The sequence below is a fragment of the Kogia breviceps genome, chromosome 17 (genome assembly GCF_026419965.1).
Source record: "Kogia breviceps isolate mKogBre1 chromosome 17, mKogBre1 haplotype 1, whole genome shotgun sequence".
NCBI classification, from domain to species: domain Eukaryota; kingdom Metazoa; phylum Chordata; class Mammalia; order Artiodactyla; family Physeteridae; genus Kogia; species Kogia breviceps.
In genome coordinates this window covers 31,881,498-31,905,549 of record NC_081326.1, presented here as the reverse complement: position 1 = coordinate 31,905,549, position 24,052 = coordinate 31,881,498, and positions in this window count along the sequence as shown.

The window sequence follows — 24,052 nt, the reverse complement described above, 5'->3', positions numbered from 1 at the left end:
GGCTGAGTCTAGCAAGTCCAAAGAGACACAATTAACCCACTGGGCCCTTCGCTGATTCACGTTTTTCTATACCCGCTATTCTGGGTATAGCGAACTGCCTAAAGGAAGGACGCTGGAGGATTCCCAAGAGGCCTCTGCATCTTCCGTACGCCTGTCGTTTTACACCTCGCACTGTGCTTCTGTCGCATTTGGAACGCACGCTGATAATCTCCTAGGGTGCCGGGAGCCGTATAGGAAGTGCCTTTGAGTCTCAGCACGGACGAGACCTATAGTGCCAAGCAAAGCTGGTACTGTCAGGTACAAATATGGAGAAGCAAAGCTCTCCTCTGTATGGTTCCCCCTGTTTTCCCCTGCTTTTACCTAAGGTAATTTTAAGGAAAGACCCCGATTTAGGGTAAAGCCGAAAATGATTGTAATTACTCCGGCTTTTTTAATGATTGTATTTGAAATTTTTATTTTAGGTCAGGGCATTGAACTTGGGGAAATACAATGGTGGGAACATTTGTGTGGCAAGAACTTATTGTAAAAGAAAAACTGAAAGAGTTATGGCTCCCCAGGAGAGTTGTAAATAGTTGGGACATACCTGGCTATGGTGACGAGGAGGTTTTATGCAACAGTGGGTATATTCAATAAGTTTATGGTACAATGTCCGCCCCCATGGCCTCCTAGAAGTATAAAAAATGATGTACATTGTTTTGATTATAATGATAGGGTTAGAAAATCTGTGGATGAAATGTTGTATTATTGTTTTTAACATGCTTAAGTTTATGGCTTGATTGAGCAGAATGTGCAGGTACAAGAACACCTTAATCTTCTGAGAAGAATGAGGAAACCGCAGACAGAGTTCCTGACCTAGATGTGAATGTACACAAGAGACGAAAGAGAATGGAGACAATAAGAAGATTACTTAACTTGTTTAACCAGCTGATGTAAACTACTTTTGTTTTATGGCTTATGTAAGGGACTTTTTGGCATGGGAATGAAGTTGTTAAGATTGAAAATGAGATTATTTTACAGTATAAATGCTTTGGAATCATGATATTAAATTTGTCAGATCCTTGCATCCTCTGAGGTGTCTTGTGATCTGTCCACGCCGACTCCGTCTCCCCTTTGGGTGAAACCTGTCCAGCTGGGGCTGGTCCGCGGCAATAGGGGAATTTCTTACCTCACATAAGACGTGTTGGAAGGAAATAGAAACAGAGTGCTTTGTTCTGTTGAGCTTACCTAGGGCAAGGGCGACCACGTCCTTGGCGAGTTAGGGATTCTTGAACTGTGTTCCCGAAGCTGTTTAGAGGTCGGAAAATCAAACCGCCCCAAGGAAAAGTGCCGTGTGCTGCACCATTCTCTGCAAACACAGAGCGACTCTGAAAGGCCTGCGATGCTGGATTTTGCATACAGGGCCCAGAGCACCGTGGGGGTACAGAGTGTTCTGAAACCGAAACGGCTGCTGACACGAGGTGGCAAGCAGAACGGTAAAGCCTCTTCCCCGTCAACTGACACAGAACAGCAATTTAGGGCTCACGGAGCTGTTGCACTCTTTCACTTAGGCAAGGCAACTCAAGCTCTTCCTTCGAGGCTAGTGCTCACATTGAGCTTCACATTTGCTATAGAGCAGAGCAGGATGAGCTTGCAACTAGGAAGGGCAAGCACAATGCTTCTTTCCACAAAACTAACTCATGGTCTACGCTGAGTCATGCTGGCATATACTGAAAGAGCTGCCCTTACAATGCTTTTCAGGTTGCTTTCACGCCTTATGAACGGAGCTTTCAAAATTGGCAAAAAAGCCTTTGGGATCACACACCCGTTTCACTGTTGACTTCCAGCCTTAGTACAGGCCGAGTCTAGCAAGTCCAAAGAGACACAATTAACCCACTGGGCCCTACGCTGCTTCACGTTTTTCTATACCCGCTATTCTGGGTATAGCGAACTGCCTAAAGGAAGGACGCTGGAGGATGTCCAAGAGGCCTCTGCATCTTCCGTACGCCTGTCGTTTTACACCTCGCACTGTGCTTCTGTGGAATTTGGAACGCACGCTGATAATCTCCTAGGGGAATTTCTTACCTCACATAAGAGGTGTTGGAAGGAAATAGAAACAGAGTGCTTTGTTCTGTTGAGCTTACCTAGGGCAAGGGCGACCACGTCCTTGGCGAGTTAGGGATTCTTGAACTGTGTTCCCGAAGCTGTTTAGAGGTCGGAAAATCAAACCGTCCCAAGGAAAAGTGCCGTGTGCTGCACCTTTCTCTGCAAACACAGAGCGACTCTGAAAGGCCTGCGATGCTGGATTTTGCATACAGGGCCCAGAGCACCGTGGGGGTACAGAGTGTTCTGAAACCGAAACGGTTGCTGACACGAGGTGGCAAGCAGAACGGTAAAGCCTCTTCCCCATCAACTGACACAGAACAGCAATTTAGAGCTCACGGAGCTGTTGCACTCTTTCACTTAGGCAAGGCAAGTCAAGCTCTTCCTTCGAGGCTAGTGCTCACATTGAGCTTCACATTTGCTATAGAGCAGAGCAGGATGAGCTTGCAACTAGGAAGTGCAAGCACAATGCTTCTTTCCACAAAACTAACTCATGGTCTAAGCTGAGTCATGCTGGCATATACTGAAAGAGCTGCCCTTACAATGCTTTTCAGGTTGCTTTCACGCCTTATGAACGGAGCTTTCAAAATTGGCAAAAAAGCCTTTGGGATCACACTCCCGTTTCACTGTTGACTTCCAGCCTTTGTACAGCCTGAGTCTAGCAAGTCCAAAGAGACACAATTAACCCACTGGGCCATTCGCTGATTCACGTTTTTCTATACCCGCTATTCTGGGTATAGCGAACTGCCTAAAGGAAGGACGCTGGAGGATGTCAAAGAGGCCTCTGCATCTTCCGTACGCCTGTCGTTTTACACCTCGCACTGTGCTTCTGTCGCATTTGGAACGCACGCTGATAATCTCCTAGGGGAATTTCTTACCTCACATAAGAGGTGTTGGAAGGAAATAGAAACAGAGTGCTTTGTTCTGTTGAGCTTACCTAGGGCAAGGGCGACCACGTCCTTGGCGAGTTAGGGATTCTTGAACTGTGTTCCCGAAGCTGTTTAGAGGTTGGAAAATCAAACCGTCCCAAGGAAAAGTGCCGTGTGCTGCACCTTTCTCTGCAAACACAGAGCGACTCTGAAAGTCCTTCGATGCTGGATTTTGCATACAGGGCCCAGAGCACCGTGGGTGTACAGAGTGTTCTGAAACTGAAACGGTTGCTGACACGAGGTGGCAAGGAGAACGGTAAAGCCTCTTCCCCGTCAACTGACACAGAACAGCAATTTAGGGCTCACGGAGCTGTTGCACTCTTTCACTTAGGCAAGCTAAGTCAATCTCTTCCTTCGAGGCTAGTGCTCACATTAAGCTTCACATATGCTATAGAGCAGAGCAGGATGAGCTTGCAACTAGGAAGTGCAAGCACAATGCTTCTTTCCACAAAACTAACTCATGGTCTACGCTGAGTCATGCTGGCATATACTGAAAGAGCTGCCCTTACAATGCTTTTCAGGTTGCTTTCACGCCTTATGAACGGAGCTTTCAAAATTGGCAAAAAAGCCTTTGGGATCACACTCCCGTTTCGCTGTTGACTTCCAGCCTTAGTACAGCCTGAGTCTAGCAAGTCCAAAGAGACACAATGAACCCACTGGGCCCTTCGCTGATTCACGTTTTTCTATACCCGCTATTCTGGGTATAGCGAACTGCCTAAAGGAAGGACGCTGGAGGATGTCCAAGAGGCCTCTACATCTTCCGTACGCCTGTCGTTTTACACCTCGCACTGTGCTTCTGTCGCATTTGGAACGCATGCTGATAATCTCCTAGGGGAATTTCTTACCTCACATAAGAGGTGTTGGAAGGAAATAGAAACAGAGTGCTTTGTTCTGTTGAGCTTACCTAGGCAAGGGCTGCCACGTCCTTGGCGAGTTAGGGATTCTTGAACTGTGTTCCCGAAACTGTTTAGAGGTCGGAAAATCAAACCGTGCCAAGGAAAATGCCGTGTGCTGCACCTTTCTCTGCAAACACAGAGCGACTCTGAAAGGCCTGCGATGCTGGATTTTGCATACAGGTCCCAGAGCAGCGTGGGGGTACAGAGTGTTCTGAAACCGAAACGGTTGCTGACACGAGGTGGCAAGCAGAACGGTAAAGCCTCTTCCCGGTCAACTGACACAGAACAGCAATTTAGGGCTCACGGAGCTGTTGCACTCTTTCACTTAGGCAAGGCAAGTCAAGCTCTTCCTTCGAGGCTAGTGCTCACATTGAGCTTCACATTTGCTATAGAGCAGAGCAGGATGAGCTTGCAACTAGGACGTGCAAGCACAATGCTTCTTTCCACAAAACTAACTCATGGTCTTCGCTGAGTCATGCTGGCATATACTGAAAGAGCTGCCCTTACAATGCTTTTCAGGTTGCTTTCTCGCCTTATGAACGGAGCTTTCAAAATTGACAAAAAAGCCTTTGGGATCACACTCCCGTTTCGCTGTTGACTTCCAGCCTTAGTACAGGCTGAGTCTAGCAAGTCCAAAGAGACACAACTAACCCACTGGGTCGTTCGCTGATTCACGTTTTTCTATACCTGCTATTCTGGGTATAGCGAACTGCCTAAAGGAAGGACGCTGGAGGATGTCCAAGAGGCCTCTGCATCTTCCGTACGCCTGTCGTTTTACACCATGAACTGTGCTTCTGTGGAATTTGGAACGCACGCTGATAACCCCCAGGGGAATTTCTTACCTCATATAAGAGGTGTTGGAAGGAAATAGAAACAGAGTGCTTTGTTCTGTTGAGCTTACCTAGGGCAAGAACGACCACGTCCTTGGCGAGTTAGGGATTCTTGAACTGTGTTCCCGAAGTTCTTTAGAGGTCTGAAAATCAAACCATCCCAAGAAAAGGGCCGTGTGCTGCACCTCTCTCTGCAAACACAGAGCGACTCTGAAAGGCCTGTGATGCTGGATTTTGCATACAGGGCCCAGAGCACCGTGGGGGTACAGAATGTTCTGAAACCCTAACGGTTGCTGACACGAGGTGGCAAGGAGAACGGTAAAGCCTCTTCCCCGTCAACTGACACAGAACAGCAATTTAGGGCTCACGGAGCTGTTGCACTCTTTCACTTAGGCAAGCTAAGTCAAGCTCTTCCTTCGAGGCTAGTGCTCACATTGAGCTTCACATATGCTATAGAGCAGAGCAGGATGAGCTTGCAACTAGGAAGTGCAAGCACAATGCTTCTTTCCACAAAACTAACTCATGGTCTACGCTGAGTCATGCTGGCATATACTGAAAGAGCTGCCCTTACAATGCTTTTCAGGTTGCTTTCACGCCTTATAAACGGAGCTTTCAAAATTGGCAAAAAAGCCTTTGGGATCACACTCCCGTTTCGCTGTTGACTTCCAGCCTTAGTACAGCCTGAGTCTAGCAAGTCCAAAGAGACACAATTAACCCACTGGGCCCTTCGCTGAATCACGTTTTTCTATACCCTCTATTCTGGGTATAGCGAACTGCCTAAAGGAAGGACGCTGGAGGATGTCCAAGAGGCCTCTGCATCTTCCGTACGCCTGTCGTTTTACACCATGAACTGTGCTTCTGTGGAATTTGGAACGCACGCTGATAATCTCCTAGGGGAATTTCTTACCTCACATAAGAGGTGTTGGAAGGAAATAGAAACAGAGTGCTTTGTTCTGTTGAGCTTACGTAGGGCAAGGGCGACCACGACCTTGGTGAGTTAGGGATTCTTGAACTGTGTTCCGGAAGCTGTTTAGAGGTCCGAAAATCAAACCGGCCCAAGGAAAAGTGCCGTGTGCTGCACCTTTCTCTGCAAACACAGAGCGACTCTGAAAGGCCTGCGACGCTGGATTTTGCCTAGAAGGCCCAGAGAACCGTGGGGGTACAGAGTGTTCTGGAACCGAAACGGTTGCTGACACGAGGTAGCAAGGAGAACGGTAAAGCCTGTTCCCCGTCAACTGACACAGAATAGCAATTTAGGGCTCACGGAACTGTTGCACTCTTTCACTTAGGCAAGGCAAGTCAAGCTCTTCCTTCGAGGCTAGTGCTCACATTGAGCTTCACATTTGCTATAGAGCAGAGCAGGATGAGCTTGCAACTAGGAAGTGCAAGCACAATGCTTCTTTCCACAAAACTAACTCATGGTCTACGCTGAGTCATGCTGGCATATACTGAAAGAGCTGCCCTTACAATGCTTTTCAGGTTGCTTTCACGCCTTATGAACGGAGCTTTCAAAATTGGCAAAAAAGCCTTTGGGCTCACACACCCGTTTCACTGTTGACTTCCAGCCTTAGTACAGGCCGAGTCTAGCAAGTCCAAAGAGACACAATTAACCCACTGGGCCCTACGCTGCTTCACGTTTTTCTATACCCGCTATTCTGGGTATAGCGAACTGCTTAAAGGAAGGACGCTGGAGGATGTCCAAGAGGCCTCTGCATCTTCCGTACGCCTGTCGTTTTACACCTTGCACTGTGCTTCTGTGGAATTTGGAACGCACGCTGATAATCTCCTAGGGGAATTTCTTACCTCACATAAGAGGTGTTGGAAGGAAATAGAAACAGAGTGCTTTGTTCTGTTGAGCTTACCTAGGGCAAGGGCGACCACGTCCTTGGCGAGTTAGGGATTCTTGAACTGTGTTCCCGAAGCTGTTTAGAGGTTGGAAAATCAAACCGTCCCAAGGAAAAGTGCCGTGTGCTGCACCTTTCTCTGCAAACACAGAACGACTCTGAAAGTCCTGCGATGCTGGATTTTGCATACAGGGCCCAGAGCACCGTGGGTGTACAGAGTGTTCTGAAACTGAAACGGTTGCTGACACGAGGTGGCAAGGAGAACGGTAAAGCCTCTTCCCCGTCAACTGACACAGAACAGCAATTTAGGGCTCACGGAGCTGTTGCACTCTTTCACTTAGGCAAGCTAAGTCAATCTCTTCCTTCGAGGCTAGTGCTCACATTAAGCTTCACATATGCTATAGAGCAGAGCAGGATGAGCTTGCAACTAGGAAGTGCAAGCACAATGCTTCTTTCCACAAAACTAACTCATGGTCTACGCTGAGTCATGCTGGCATATACTGAAAGAGCTGCCCTTACAATGCTTTTCAGGTTGCTTTCACGCCTTATGAACGGAGCTTTCAAAATTGGCAAAAAAGCCTTTGGGATCACACTCCCGTTTCGCTGTTGACTTCCAGCCTTAGTACAGCCTGAGTCTAGCAAGTCCAAAGAGACACAATGAACCCACTGGGCCCTTCGCTGATTCACGTTTTTCTATACCCGCTATTCTGGGTATAGCGAACTGCCTAAAGGAAGGACGCTGGAGGATGTCCAAGAGGCCTCTACATCTTCCGTACGCCTGTCGTTTTACACCTCGCACTGTGCTTCTGTCGCATTTGGAACGCATGCTGATAATCTCCTAGGGGAATTTCTTACCTCACATAAGAGGTGTTGGAAGGAAATAGAAACAGAGTGCTTTGTTCTGTTGAGCTTACCTAGGCAAGGGCTGCCACGTCCTTGGCGAGTTAGGGATTCTTGAACTGTGTTCCCGAAACTGTTTAGAGGTCGGAAAATCAAACCGTGCCAAGGAAAATGCCGTGTGCTGCACCTTTTTCTGCAAACACAGAGCGACTCTGAAAGGCCTGCGATGCTGGATTTTGCATACAGGTCCCAGAGCAGCGTGGGGGTACAGAGTGTTCTGAAACCGAAACGGTTGCTGACACGAGGTGGCAAGCAGAACGGTAAAGCCTCTTCCCGGTCAACTGACACAGAACAGCAATTTAGGGCTCACGGAGCTGTTGCACTCTTTCACTTAGGCAAGGCAAGTCAAGCTCTTCCTTCGAGGCTAGTGCTCACATTGAGCTTCACATTTGCTATAGAGCAGAGCAGGATGAGCTTGCAACTAGGAAGTGCAAGCACAATGCTTCTTTCCACAAAACTAACTCATGGTCTACGCTGAGTCATGCTGGCATATACTGAAAGAGCTGCCCTTACAATGCTTTTCAGGTTGCTTTCACGCCTTATGAACGGAGCTTTCAAAATAGGCAAAAAAGCCTTTGGGATCACACTCCCGTTTCGCTGTTGACTTCCAGCCTTAGTACAGGCTGAGTCTAGCAAGTCCAAAGAGACACAACTAACCCACTGGGTCGTTCGCTGATTCACGTTTTTCTATTCCTGCTATTCTGGGTATAGCGAACTGCATAAAGGAAGGACGCTGGAGGATGTCCAAGAGGCCTCTGCGTCTTCCGTACGCCTGTTGTTTTACACCATGAACTGTGCTTCTGTGGAATTTGGAACGCACGCTGATAATCTCCTAGGGGAATTTCTTACCTCACATAAGAGGTGTTGGAAGGAAATAGAAACAGAGTGCTTTGTTCTGTTGAGCTTACCTAGGGCAAGAACGACCACGTCCTTGGCGAGTTAGGGATTCTTGAACTGTGTTCCCGAAGCTCTTTAGAGGTCTGAAAATCAAACCATCCCAAGAAAAGAGCCGTGTGCTGCACCTTTCTCTGCAAACACAGAGCGACTCTGAAAGGCCTGTGATGCTGGATTTTGCATACAGGGCCCAGAGCACCGTGGGGGTACAGAATGTTCTGAAACCCTAACGGTTGCTGACACGAGGTGGCAAGGAGAACGGTAAAGCCTCTTCCCCGTCAACTGACACAGAACAGCAATTTAGGGCTCACGGAGCTGTTGCACTCTTTCACTTAGGCAAGCTAAGTCAAGCTCTTCCTTCGAGGCTAGTGCTCACATTGAGCTTCACATATGCTATAGAGCAGAGCAGGATGAGCTTGCAACTAGGAAGTGCAAGCACAATGCTTCTTTCCACAAAACTAACTCATGGTCTACGCTGAGTCATGCTGGCATATACTGAAAGAGCTGCCCTTACAATGCTTTTCAGGTTGCTTTCACGCCTTATGAACGGAGCTTTCAAAATAGGCAAAAAAGCCTTTGGGATCACACTCCCGTTTCACTGTTGACTTCCAGCCTTAGTACAGCCTGAGTCTAGCAAGTCCTAAGAGACACAACTAACCCACTGGGCCCTTCGCTGATTCACGATTTTCTCTACCCGCTATTCTGGGTATAGCGAACTGCCTAAAGGAAGGACGCTGGAGGATGTCCAAGAGGCCTCTGCATCTTCCGTACGCCTGTCGTTTTACACCATGAACTGTGCTTCTGTGGAATTTGGAACGCACGCTGATAATCTCCTAGGGGAATTTCTTACCTCACATAAGAGGTGTTGGAAGGAAATAGAAACAGAGTGCTTTGTTCTGTTGAGCTTACCTATGGCAAGGGCGACCACGTACTTGGCGAGTTAGGTATTCTTGAACTGTGTTCCCGAAGCTGTTTAGAGGTCGGAAAATCAAACCGTCCCAAGGAAAATGCCGTGTGCTGCACCTTTCTCTGCAAACACAGAGTGACTCTGAAAGGCCTGCGCTGCTGGATTTTGCATACAGGGCCCAGAGCATCGTGGGGGTACAGAGTGTTCTGAAACCGAAACGGTTGCTGACACGAGGTGTCAAGGAGAACGGTAAAGCCTCTTCCCCGTCAACTGACACAGAACAGCAATTTAGGGCTCACGGAGCTGTTGTACTCTTTCACTTAGGCAAGGCAAGTCAAGCTCTTCCTTCGAGGCTAGTGCTCACATTGAGCTTCACATTTGCTATAGAGCAGAGCAGGATGAGCTTGCAACTAGGAAGTGCAAGCACAATGCTTCTTTCCACAAAACTAACTCATGGTCTACGCTGAGTCATGCTGGCATATACTGAAAGAGCTGCCCTTACAATGCTTTTCAGGTTGCTTTCACGCCTTATGAACGGAGCTTTCAAAATTGGCAAAAAAGCCTTTGGGATCACACTCCCGTTTCGCTGTTGACTTCCAGCCTTAGTACAGCCTGAGTCTAGCAAGTCCAAAGAGACACAATGAACCCACTGGGCCCTTCGCTGATTCACGTTTTTCTATACCCGCTATTCTGGGTATAGCGAACTGCCTAAAGGAAGGACGCTGGAGGATGTCCAAGAGGCCTCTACATCTTCCGTACGCCTGTCGTTTTACACCTCGCACTGTGCTTCTGTCGCATTTGGAACGCATGCTGATAATCTCCTAGGGGAATTTCTTACCTCACATAAGAGGTGTTGGAAGGAAATAGAAACAGAGTGCTTTGTTCTGTTGAGCTTACCTAGGCAAGGGCTGCCACGTCCTTGGCGAGTTAGGGATTCTTGAACTGTGTTCCCGAAACTGTTTAGAGGTCGGAAAATCAAACCGTCCCAAGGAAAATGCCGTGTGCTGCACCTTTCTCTGCAAACACAGAGCGACTCTGAAAGGCCTGCGATGCTGGATTTTGCATACAGGTCCCATAGCAGCGTGGGGGTACAGATTGTTCTGAAACCGAAACGGTTGCTGACACGAGGTGGCAAGCAGAACGGTAAAGCCTCTTCCCGGTCAACTGACACAGAACAGCAATTTAGGGCTGACGGAGCTGTTGCACTCTTTCACTTAGGCAAGGCAAGTCAAGCTCTTCCTTCGAGGCTAGTGCTCACATTGAGCTTCACATTTGCTATAGAGCAGAGCAGGATGAGCTTGCAACTAGGACGTGCAAGCACAATGCTTCTTTCCACAAAACTAACTCATGGTCTACGCTGAGTCATGCTGGCATATACTGAAAGAGCTGCCCTTACAATGCTTTTCAGGTTGCTTTTTCGCCTTATGAACGGAGCTTTCAAAATTGACAAAAAAGCCTTTGGGATCACACTCCCGTTTCGCTGTTGACTTCCAGCCTTAGTACAGGCTGAGTCTAGCAAGTCCAAAGAGACACAACTAACCCACTGGGTCGTTCGCTGATTCACGTTTTTCTATACCTGCTATTCTGGGTATAGCGAACTGCATAAAGGAAGGACGCTGGAGGATGTCCAAGAGGCCTCTGCATCTTCCGTACGCCTGTCGTTTTACACCATGAACTGTGCTTCTGTGGAATTTGGAACGCACGCTGATAATCTCCTAGGGGAATTTCTTACCTCACATAAGAGGTGTTGGAAGGAAATAGAAACAGAGTGCTTTGTTCTGTTGAGCTTACCTAGGGCAAGAACGACCACGTCCTTGGCGAGTTAGGGATTCTTGAACTGTGTTCCCGAAGCTGTTTAGAGGTCTGAAAATCAAACCATCCCAAGAAAAGGGCCGTGTGCTGCACCTTTCTCTGCAAACACAGAGCGACTCTGAAAGGCCTGTGATGCTGGATTTTGCATACAGGGCCCAGAGCACCGTGGGGGTACAGAATGTTCTGAAACCCTAACGGTTGCTGACACGAGGTGGGAAGGAGAACGGTAAAGCCTCCTCCCCGTCAACTGACACAGAACAGCAATTTAGGGCTCACGGAGCTGTTGCACTCTTTCACTTAGGCAAGGCAAGTCAAGCTCTTCCTTCGAGGCTAGTGCTCACATTGAGCTTCACATTTGCTATAGAGCAGAGCAGGATGAGCTTGCAACTAGGAAGTGCAAGCACAATGCTTCTTTCCACAAAACTAACTCATGGTCTACGCTGAGTCATGCTGGCATATACTGAAAGAGCTGCCCTTACAATGCTTTTCAGGTTGCTTTCACGCCTTATGAACGGAGCTTTCAAAATTGGCAAAAAAGCCTTTGGGATCACACTCCCGTTTCGCTGTTGACTTCCAGCCTTAGTACAGCCTGAGTCTAGCAAGTCCAAAGAGACACAATTAACCCACTGGGCCCTTCGCTGAATCACGTTTTTCTATACCCTCTATTCTGGGTATAGCGAACTGCCTAAAGGAAGGACGCTGGAGGATGTCCAAGAGGCCTCTGCATCTTCCGTACGCCTGTCGTTTTACACCATGAACTGTGCTTCTGTGGAATTTGGAACGCACGCTGATAATCTCCTAGGGGAATTTCTTACCTCACATAAGAGGTGTTGGAAGGAAATAGAAACAGAGTGCTTTGTTCTGTTGAGCTTACCTAGGGCAAGGGCGACCACGTCCTTGGCGAGTTAGGGATTTTTGAACTGTGTTCCCGAAGCTGTTTAGAGGTCTGAAAATCAAACCGTCCCAAGGAAAAGTGCCGTGTGCTGCACCTTTCTCTGCAAACACAGAGCGACTCTGAAAGGCCTGCAATGCTGGATTTTGCATACAGGGCCCAGAGCACCGTGGGGGTACAGAGTGTTCTGAAACCGAAACGGTTGCTGACACGAGGTGGCAAGCAGAACGGTAAAGCCTCTTCCCCGTCAACTGACACCGAACAGCAATTTAGGGCTCACGGAGCTGTTGCACTCTTTCACTTAGGCAAGGCAAGTCAAGCTCTTCCTTCGAGGCTAGTGCTCACATTGAGCTTCACATTTGCTATAGAGCATTGCAGGATGAGCTTGCAACTAGGAAGTGCAAGCACAATGCTTCTTTCCACAAAACTAACTCATGGTCTACGCTGAGTCATGCTGGCATGTACTGAAAGAGCTGCCCTTACAATGCTTTTCAGGTTGCTTTCACGCCTTATGAACGGAGCTTTCAAAATTGGCAAAAAAGCCTTTGGGATCACACTCCCGTTTCGCTGTTGACTTCCAGCCTTAGTACAGGCTGAGTCTAGCAAGTCCAAAGAGACACAATTAACCCACTGGGCCCTTCGCTGATTCACGTTTTTCTATACCCGCTATTCTGGGTATAGCGAACTGCCTAAAGGAAGGACGCTGGAGGATGCCCAAGAGGCCTCTGCATCTTCCGTACGCCTGTCGTTTTACACCTCGCACTGTGCTTCTGTCGCATTTGGATCGCACGCTGATAATCTCCTAGGGGAATTTCTTACCTCACATAAGAGGTGTTGGAAGGAAATAGAAACAGAGTGCTTTGTTCTGTTGAGCTTACCTAGGGCAAGGGCGACCACGTCCTTGGCGAGTTAGGGATTCTTGAACTGTGTTCCCGAAGCTGTTTAGAGGTCGGAACATCAAACCGTCCCAAGGAAAAGTGCCGTGTGCTGCACCTTTTTCTGCAAACACAGAGCAACTCTGAAAGGCCTGCGATGCTGGATTTTGCATACAGGGCCCAGAGCACCGTGGGGGTACAGAGTGTTCTGAAACCGAAACGGTTGCTGACACGAGGTGGCAAGCAGAACGGTAAAGCATCTTCCCCGTCAAGTGACACAGAACAGCAATTTAGGGCTCACGGAGCTGTTGCACTCTTTCACTTAGGCAAGGCAAGTCAAGCTCTTCCTTCGAGGCTAGTGCTCACATTGAGCTTCACATTTGCTATAGAGCAGAGCAGGATGAGCTTGCAACTAGGAAGTGCAAGCACAATGCTTCTTTCCACAAAACTAACTCATGGTCTACGCTGAGTCATGCTGGCATATACTGAAAGGGCTGCCCTTACAATGCTTTTCAGGTTGCTTTCACGCCTTATGAACGGAGCTTTCAAAATTGGCAAAAAAGCCTTTGGGATCACACTCCCGTTTCGCTGTTGACTTCCAGCCTTAGTACAGCCTGAGTCTAGCAAGTCCAAACAGACACAATGAACCCACTGGGCCCTTCGCTGATTCACGTTTTTGTATACCCGCTATTCTGGGTATAGCGAACTGCCTATAGGAAGGACGCTGGAGGATGTCCAAGAGGCCTCTACATCTTCCGTACGCCTGTCGTTTTACACCTCGCACTGTGCTTCTGTCGCATTTGGAACGCATGCTGATAATCTCCTAGGGGAATTTCTTACCTCACATAAGAGGTGTTGGAAGGAAATAGAAACAGAGTGCTTTGTTCTGTTGAGCTTACCTAGGCAAGGGCTGCCACGTCCTTGGCGAGTTAGGGATTCTTGAACTGTGTTCCCGAAACTGTTTAGAGGTCGGAAAATCAAACCGTCCCAAGGAAAATGCCGTGTGCTGCACCTTTCTCTGCAAACACAGAGCGACTCTGAAAGGCCTGCGATGCTGGATTTTGCATACAGGTCCCATAGCAGCGTGGGGGTACAGATTGTTCTGAAACCGAAACGGTTGCTGACACGAGGTGGCAAGCAGAACGGTAAAGCCTCTTCCCGGTCAACTGACACCGAACAGCAATTTAGGGCTCACGGAGCTGTTGCACTCTTTCACTTAGGCAAGGCAAGTCAAGCTCTTCCTTCGAGGCTAGTGCTCACATTGAGCTTCACATTTGCTATAGAGCAGAGCAGGATGAGCTTGCAACTAGGACGTGCAAGCACAATGCTTCTTTCCACAAAACTAACTCATGGTCTATGCTGAGTCATGCTGGCATATACTGAAAGAGCTGCCCTTACAATGCTTTTCAGTTTGCTTTCTCGCCTTATGAACGGAGCTTTCAAAATTGACAAAAAAGCCTTTGGGATCATACTCCCGTTTCGCTGTTGACTTCCAGCCTTAGTACAGGCTGAGTCTAGCAAGTCCAAAGAGACACAACTAACCCACTGGGTCGTTCGCTGATTCACGTTTTTCTATACCTGCTATTCTGGGTATAGCGAACTGCATAAAGGAAGGACGCTGGAGGATGTCCAAGAGGCCTCTGCATCTTCCGTACGCCTGTCGTTTTACACCTCGCACTGTGCTTCTGTCACATTTGGAACGCATGCTGATAATCTCCTAGGGGAATTTCTTACCTCACATAAGAGGTGTTGGAAGGAAATAGAAACAGAGTGCTTTGTTCTGTTAGGCTTACCTAGGGCAAGGGCGACCACGTCCTTGGCGAGTTAGGGATTCTTGAACTGTGTTCCCGAAGCTGTTTAGAGGTCAGAAAATCAAACCATCCCAAGGAAATGTGCAGTGTGCTGCACCTTTCTCTGCAAACACAGAGCGACTCTGAAAGGCCTGCGATGCTGGATTTTGCATACAGGGCCCAGAGCCCCGTGGGGGTACAGAGTGTTCTGAAACCGAAACGGTTGCTGACACGAGGTGGCAAGCAGAACGGTAAAGCCTCTTCCCCGTCAACTGACACAGAACAGCAATTTAGGGCTCACGGAGCTGTTGCACTCTTTCACTTAGGCAAGGCAACTCAAGCTCTTCCTTCGAGGCTAGTGCTCACATTGAGCTTCACATATGCTATAGAGCAGAGCAGGATGAGCTTGCAACCAGGAAGTGCAAGAACAATGCTTCTTTCCACAAAACTAACTCATGGTCTACGCTGAGTCATGCTGGCATATACTGAAAGAGCTGCCCTTACAATGCTTTTCAGGTTGCTTTCACGCCTTATGAACGGAGCTTTCAAAATTGGCAAAAAAGCCTTTGGGATCACACTCCCGTTTCGCTGTTGACTTCCAGCCTTAGTACAGCCTGAGTCTAGCAAGTCCAAAGAGACACAACTAACCCACTGGGTCCTTCGCTGATTCACGTTTTTCTATACCCGCTATTCTGGGTATAGCGAACTGCCTAAAGGAAGGACGCTGGAGGATGTCCAAGAGGCCTCTGCATCTTCCTTAGGCCTGCCGTTTTACACCATGAACTGTGCGTCTGTCGCATTTGGAACACACGCTGATAATCTCCTAGAGGAATTTCTTACCTCACATAAGAGTTGTTGGAAGGAAATAGAAACAGAGTGCTTTGTTCTGTTGAGCTTAACTAGGGCAAGGACGACCACGTCCTTGGCGAGTTAGGGATTCTTGAACTGTGTTCCCGAAGCTGTTTAGAGTTCTGAAAATCAAACCGTCCCAAGGAAAAGTGCCGTGTGCTGCACCTTTCTCTGCAAACACAGAGCGACTCCGAAAGGCCTGCGATGCTGGATTTTGCATACAGGGCCCAGAGCACCGTGGGGGTACAGAGTGTTCTGAAACCGAAACGGTTGCTGACACGAGATGGCAAGCAGAACGGTAAAGCCTCTTCCCCGTCAACTGACACAGAACAGCAATTTAGGGCTCAAGGAGCTGTTGCACTCTTTCACTTAGGCAAGGCAAGTCAAGCTCTTCCTTCGAAGCTAGTGCTCACATTGAGCTTCACATTTGCTATAGAGCAGAGCAGGATGAGCTTGCAACTAGGAAGTGCAAGCACAATGCTTCTTTCCACAAAACTAACTCATGGTCTACGCTGAGTCATGCTGGCATATACTGAAAGAGATGCCCTTACAATGCTTTTCAGGTTGCTTTCACGCCTTATGAACGGAGCTTTCAAACTTGGCAAAAAAGCCTTTGGGATCACACTCCCGTTTCGCTGTTGACTTCCAGCCTTAGTATAGCCTGAGTCTAGCAAGTCCAAAGAGACACAATGAACCCACTGGGACCTTCGCTGATTCACGTTTTTCTATACCCTCTATTCTGGGTATAGCGAACTGCCTAAAGGAAGGACGCTGGAGGATGTCCAAGAGGCCTCTGCATCTTCCGTACACCTGTCGTTTTACACCTCGCACTGTGCTTCTGTAGTATTTGGAACGCATGCTGATAATCTCCTAGGGGAATTTCTTACCTCACATAAGAGGTATTGGAAGGAAATAGAAACAGAGTGCTTTGTTCTGTTGAGCTTACCTAGGGCAAGGGCAACCACGTCCTTGGCGAGTTAGGGATTCTTGAACTGTGTTCCCGAAGCTGTTTAGAGGTCGGAAAATCAAACCATCCCAAGGAAAAGTGCCGTGTGCTGCACCTTTCTCTGCAAACACAGAGCGACTCTTAAAGGCGTGTGATGCTGGATTTTGCATACAGGGCCCAGAGCACCGTGGGGGTACAGAGTGTTCTGAAACCCTAACGGTGGCTGACACGAGGTGCCAAGCAGAACGGTAAAGCCTCTTCCCCGTCAAGTGACACAGAACATCAATTTAGGGCTCACGGAGCTGTTGCACTCTTTCACTTAGGCAAGCTAAGTCAAGCTCTTCCTTCGAGGCTAGTGCTCACATTGAGCTTCACATTTGCTATAGAGCAGAGCAGGATGAGCTTGCAACTAGGAAGTTCAAGCACAATGCTTCTTTCCACAAAACTAACTCATGGTCTACGCTGAGTCATGCTGGCATATACTGAAAGAGCTGCCCTTACAATGCTTTTCAGGTTGCTTTCACGCCTTATGAACGGAGCTTTCAAAATTGGCAAAAAAGCCTTTGGGATCACACTCCCGTTTCGCTGTTGACTTCCAGCCTTAGTACATCCTGAGTCTAGCAAGTCCAAAGAGACACAATGAACCCACTGGGCCCATCGCTCATTCATGTTTTTCTATACCCGCTATTCTGGGTATAGCGAACTGCCTAAAGGAAGGACGCTGGAGGATGTCCAAGAGGCCTCTGCATCTTCCGTACGCCTGTCGTTTTACACCATGAACTGTGCTTCTGTGGAATTTGGAACGCACGCTGATAATCTGCTAGGGGAATTTCTTACCTCACATAAGAGGTGTTGGAAGGAAATAGCAACAGAGTGCTTTGTTCTGTTGAGCTTAACTAGGGCAAGGGCGACCACGTCCTTGGCGAGTTAGGGATTCTTCAACTGTGTTCCCGAAGCTGTTTAGAGTTCTGAAAATCAAACCGTCCCAAGGAAAAGTGCCGTGTGCTGCACCTTTCTCTGCAAACACAGAGCGATTCCGAAAGGCCTGCGATGCTGGATTTTGCATACAGGGCCCACAGCACCGTGGGGGTACAGAGTGTTCTGAAACCGAAACGGTTGCTGACACGAGATGGCAAGCAGAACGGTAAAGCCTCTTCCCCGTCAACTGACACAGAACAGCAATTTAGGGCTCACGGAGCTGTTGCACTCTTTCACTTAGGCAAGGCAAGTCAAGCTCTTCCTTCGAAGCTAGTGCTCACATTGAGCTTCACATTTGCTATAGAGCAGAGCAGGATGAGCTTGCAACTAGGAAGTGCAAGCACAATGCTTCTTTCCACAAAACTAACTCATGGTCTACGCTGAGTCATGCTGGCATATACTGAAAGAGATGCCCTTACAATGCTTTTCAGGTAGCTTTCACGCCTTATGAACGGAACTTTCAAAATTGGCAAAAAAGCCTTTGGGATCACACTCCCGTTTCACTGTTGACTTCCAGCCTTAGTACAGGCTGAGTCTAGCAAGTCCAAAGAGACACAATTAACCCACTGGGCCCTTCACTGATTCACGTTTTTCTATCCCCTCTATTCTGGGTATAGCGAACTGCATAAAGGAAGGACGCTGGAGGATGTCCAAGAGGACTCTGCATCTTCCGTACGCCTATCGTTTTACAGCTCGCACTGTGCTTCTGTCGCATTTGGATCGCACGCTGATAATCTCCTAGGGGAACCTCACATAAGAGGTGTTGGAAGGAAATAGAAACAGAGTGCTTTGTTCTGTTGAGCTTAACTAGGTCAAGGGCGACCATGTCCTTGGCGAGTTAGGGATTCTTGAACTGTGTTCCCAAAGCTGTTTAGAGGTCGGAAAATCAAACCGTCCCAAGGAAAATGCCGTGTGCTGCACCTTTCTCTGCAAACACAGAGCGACTCTGAAAGGCCTGCGATGCTGGATTTTGCATACAGGGCCCAGAGCACCGTGGGGGTACAGAGTGTTCTGAAACCGAAACGGTTGCTGACACGAGGTGGAAAGCAGAACGGTAAAGCCTCTTCCCCGTCAACTGACACAGAACAGCAATTTAGGGCTCACGGAGCTGCTGCACTCTTTCACTTAGGCAAGCTAAGTCAAGCTCTTCCTTCGAGGCTAGTGCTCACATTGAGCTTCACATTTGCTATAGAGCAGAGCAGGATGAGCTTGCAACTAGGAAGTGGAAGCACCATGCTTCTTTCCACAAAACTAACTCATGTTCTACGCTGAGTCATGCTGGCATATACTGAAAGAGCTGCCCTTACAATGCTTTTCAGGTTGCTTTCACGCCTTATGAACGGAGCTTTCAAAATTGGCAAAAAAGCCTTTGGGATCACACTCCCGTTTCGCTGTTGACTTCCAGCCTTAGTACAGGCTGAGTCTAGCAAGTCCAAAGAGACACAACTAACCCACTGGGTCGTTCGCTGATTCACGTTTTTCTATACACGCTATTCTGGGTATAGCGAACTGCCTAAAGGAAGGACGCTGGAGGATGTCCAAGAGGCCTCTGCATCTTCCGTACGCCTGTCGTTTTACACCATGAACTGTGCTTCTGTGGAATTTGGAACGCACGCTGATAATCTCCTAGGGGAATTTCTTACCTCACATAAGAGGTTTTGGAAGGAAATAGAAACAGAGTGCTTTGTTCTGTTCACCTTACCTAGGGAAAGGGCGACCACTTCCTTGGCGAGTTAGGGATTCTTGAACTGTGTTCCCGAAGCTGTTTAGAGGTCTGAAAATCAAACCGTCCCATGGAAAAGTGCCGTGCGCTGCACCTTTCTCTGCAAACACAGAGCGACTCTGAAAGGCCTGCGATGCTGGATTTTGCATACAGGGCCCAGAGCACCGTGGGGGTACAGAGTGTTCTGAAACCGAAAGGGTTGCTGACACGAGGTGGCAAGCAGAACGGTAAAGCCTCTTCCCCGTCAACTGACACAGAACAGCAATTTAGGGCTCACGGAGCTGTTGCACTCTTTCACTTAGGCAAGGCAAGTCAAGCTCTTCCTTCGAGGCTAGTGCTCACATTGAGCTTCACATTTGCTATAGAGCAGAGCAGGATGAGCTTGCAACTAGGAAGTGCAAGCACAATGCTTCTTTCCACAAAACTAACTCATGGTCTATGCTGAGTCATGCTGGCATATACTGAACGAGCTGCCCTTACAATGCTTTTCAGGTTGCTTTCACGCCTTATGAACGGAGCTTTCAAAATTGGCACAAAAGCCTTTGGGATCACACTCCCATTTCGCTGTTGACTTCCAGCCTTAGTACAGCCTGAGTCTAGCAAGTCCAAAGAGACACAATGAACCCACTGGGCCCTTCGCTGATTCACGTTTTTCTATACCCGCTATTCTGGGTATAGCGAACTGCCTAAAGGAAGGACGCTGGAGGATGTCCAAGAGGCCTCTGCATCTTCCGTTCGCCTGTCGTTTTACACCTCGCACTGTGCTTCTGTCGCATTTGCAACGCATGCTGATAATCTCATAGGGGAATTTCTTACCTCACATAAGAGGTGTTGGATGGAAATAGAAACAGAGGGCTTAGTTCTGTTGAGCTTACCTAGGGCAAGGGCGACCACGTCCTTGGCGAGTTAGGGATTCTTGAACTGTGTTCCCGAAGCTGTTTAGAGGTCGGAAAATCAAACCGTTCCAAGGAAAAGTGCCGTGTGCTGCACCTTTCTCTGCAAACACAGAGCGACTCTGAACGGCCTGCGATGCTGGATTTTGCATACAGGGCCCAGAGCACCGTGGGGGTACAGAGTGTTCTGAAACCGAAACGGTTGCTGACACGAGGTGGCAAGAACGGTAAAGCCTCTTCCCCGTGAACTGACACAGAACAGCAATTTAGGGATCACGGAGCTGTTGCACTCTTTCACTTAGGCAAGGCAAGTCAAGCTCTTCCTTCGAGGCTAGTGCTCACTTTGAGCTTCACATTTGCTATAGAGCAGAGCAGGATGAGCTTGCAACTAGGAAGTGCAAGCACAATGCTTCTTTCCACAAAACTAACTCATGGTCTACGCTGAGTCATGCTGGCATATACTGAAAGAGCTGCCCTTACAATGCTTTTCAGGTTGCTTTCACGCCTTATGAACGGAGCTTTCAAAATTGGCAAAAAAGCCTTTGGGATCACACTCCTGTTTCACTGTTGATTTCCAGCCTTAGTACAGGCTGAGTCTAGCAAGTCCAAAGAGACACAATTAACCCACTGGGCCCTTCGCTGCTTCACGTTTTTCTATACCTGCTATTCTGGGTATAGTGAACTGCCTGAAGGAAGCACGCTGGAGGGTGTCCAAGAGACCTCTGCATCTTCCATACGCCTGTCGTTTTACACCACGCACTGTGCTTCTGTCGAATTTGGAACCCACGCTGATACTCTCCTAGGGGAATTTCTTACCTCACATAAGAGGTGTTGGAAGGAAATAGAAACAGAGTGCTTTGTTCTGTTGAGCTTACCTAGGGCAAGGGCGACAACGTCCTTGGCGAGTTAGGGATTCTTGAACTGTGTTCCCGAAGCTGTTTAGAGGTCGGAAAATCAAACCGTCCCAAGGAAAAGTGCCGTGTGCTGCACCTTTCTCTGCAAACACAGAGCGACTCTGAAAGGCCTGCGATGCTGGATTTTGCATACAGGGCCCAGAGCACCGTGGGGGTACAGAGTGTTCTGAAACCGAAACGGTTGCTGACACGAGGTGGCAAGCAGAACGGTAAAGCCTCTTCCCCGTCAACTGACACAGAAGAGCAATTTAGGGATCACGGAGCTGTTGCACTCTTTCACTTAGGCAAGGCAAGTCAAGCTCTTCCTTCGAGGCTAGTGCTCACATTGACCTTCACATTTGCTATAGAGCAGAGCAGGATGAGCTTGCAACTAGGAAGTGCAAGCACAATGCTTCTTTCCACAAAACTAACTCATGGTCTACGCTGAGTCATGCTGGCATATACTGTAAGAGCTCCCCTTACAATGCTTTTCAGGTTGCTTTCACGCCTTATGAACGGAGCTTTCAAAATTGGCAAAAAAGCCTTTGGGATCACACTCCTGTTTCCCGGTTGACTTCCAGCCTTAGTACAGGCTGAGTCTAGCAAGTCCAAAGAGACACAATTAACCCACTGGACCCTTTGCTGATTCACGTTTTTCTATACCCGCTATTCTGGGTATAGCGAACTGCATAAAGGAATGACGCTGGAGGATGTCCAAGAGGCCTCGGCATCTTCCTTACGCCTGTCATTTTACACCATGAACTGTGCTTCTGTGGAATTTGGAACGCACGCTGATAATCTCCTCGGGGAATTTCTTACCTCACATAAGAGGTGTTGGAAGGAAATAGAATCAGAGTGCTTTGTTCTGTTGAGGTTACCTAGGGCAAGGGCGACCCCGTCCTTGGCGAGTTAGGGATTCTTGAACGGTGTCCCGAAGCTGTTTAGAGGTCGGAAAATCAAACCGTCCAAGGAAAAGTGCCGTGTGCTGCACCTTTCTCTGCAAACACAGAGCGACTCTGAAAGGCCTGCGATGCTGGATTTTGCATACAGGGCCCAGAGCACCGTGGGGGTACAGAGTGTTCTGAAACCGAAACGGTTGCTGACACGAGGTGGCAAGCAGAAACGTAAAGCCTCTTCCCCGTCAACTGACACAGAACAGCAATTTAGGGCTCAAGGAGCTGTTGCACTCTTTCACTTAGGCAAGGCAACTCAAGCTCTTCCTTCGAGGCTAGTGCTCACATTGAGCTTCACATTTGCTATAGAGCAGAGCAGGATGAGCTTGCAACTAGGAAGTGCAAGCACAATGCTTCTTTCCACAAAACTAACTCATGGTCTACGCTGAGTCATGCTGGCATATACTGAAAGAGCTGCCCTTACAATGCTTTTCAGGTTGCTTTCACGCCTTATGAACGGAGCTTTCAAAATTGGCAAAAAAGCCTTTGGGATCACACTCCCGTTTCGCTGTTGATTTCCAGCCTTAGTACAGGATGAGTCTAGCAAGTCCAAATAGACACAATTAACCCACTGGGCCCTTCACTGCTTCACGTTTTTCTATACCTGCTATTCTGGGTATAGTGAACTGCCTGAAGGACGGACGCTGGAGGGAGTCCAAGAGACCTCTGCATCTTCCATACGCCTGTCGTTTTACACCACGCACTGTGCTTCTGTCGAATTTGGAACCCACGCTGATACTCTCCTAGGGGAATTTCTTACCTCACATAAGAGGTGTTGGAAGGAAATAGAAACAGAGTGCTTTGTTCTGTTGAGCTTACCTAGGGCAAGGGCGACAACGTCCTTGGCGAGTTAGGGATTCTTGAACTGTGTTCCCGAAGCTGTTTAGAGGTCGGAAAATCAAACCGTCCCAAGGAAAAGTGCCGTGTGCTGCACCTTTCTCTGCAAACACAGAGCGACTCTGAAAGGCCTGCGATGCTGGATTTTGCATACAGGGCCCAGAGCACCGTGGGGGTACAGAGTGTTCTGAAACCGAAACGGTTGCTGACACGAGGTGGCAAGCAGAACGGTAAAGCCTCTTCCCCGTCAACTGACACAGAAGAGCAATTTAGGGATCACGGAGCTGTTGCACTCTTTCACTTAGGCAAGGCAAGTCAAGCTCTTCCTTCGAGGCTAGTGCTCACATTGAGCTTCACATTTGCTATAGAGCAGAGCAGGATGAGCTTGCAACTAGGAAGTGCAAGCACAATGCTTCTTTCCACAAAACTAACTCATGGTCTACGCTGAGTCATGCTGGCATATACTGCAAGAGCTCCCCTTACAATGCTTTTCAGGTTGCTTTCACGCCTTATGAACGGAGCTTTCAAAATTGGCAAAAAAGCCTTTGGGATCACACTCCTGTTTCCCGGTTGACTTCCACCTTAGAACAGGCTGAGTCTAGCAAGTCCAAAGAGACACAATTAACCCACTGGGCCCTTTGCTGATTCACGTTTTTCTATACCCGCTATTCTGGGTATAGCGAACTGCATAAAGGAATGACGCTGGAGGATGTCCAAGAGGCCTCGGCATCTTCCTTACGCCTGTCATTTTACACCATGAACTGTGCTTCTGTGGAATTTGGAACGCACGCTGATAATCTCCTCGGGGAATTTCTTACCTCACATAAGAGGTGTTGGAAGGAAATAGAATCAGAGTGCTTTGTTCTGTTGAGGTTACCTAGGGCAAGGGCGACCACGTCCTTGGCGAGTTAGGGATTCTTGAACGGTGTCCCGAAGCTGTTTAGAGGTCGGAAAATCAAACCGTCCAAGGAAAAGTGCCGTGTGCTGCACCTTTCTCTGCAAACACAGAGCGACTGTGAAAGGCCTGCGATGCTGGATTTTGCATACAGGGCCCAGAGCACCGTGGGGGTACAGAGTGTTCTGAAACCGAAACGGTTGCTGACACGAGGTGGCAAGCAGAACGGTAAAGCCTCTTCCCGGTCAACTGACACAGAACAGCAATTTAGGGCTCAAGGAGCTGTTGCACTCTTTCACTTAGGCAAGGCAACTCAAGCTCTTCCTTCGAGGCTAGTGCTCACATTGAGCTTCACATTTGCTATAGAGCAGAGCAGGATGAGCTTGCAACTAGGAAGTGCAAGCACAATGCTTCTTTCCACAAAACTAACTCATGGT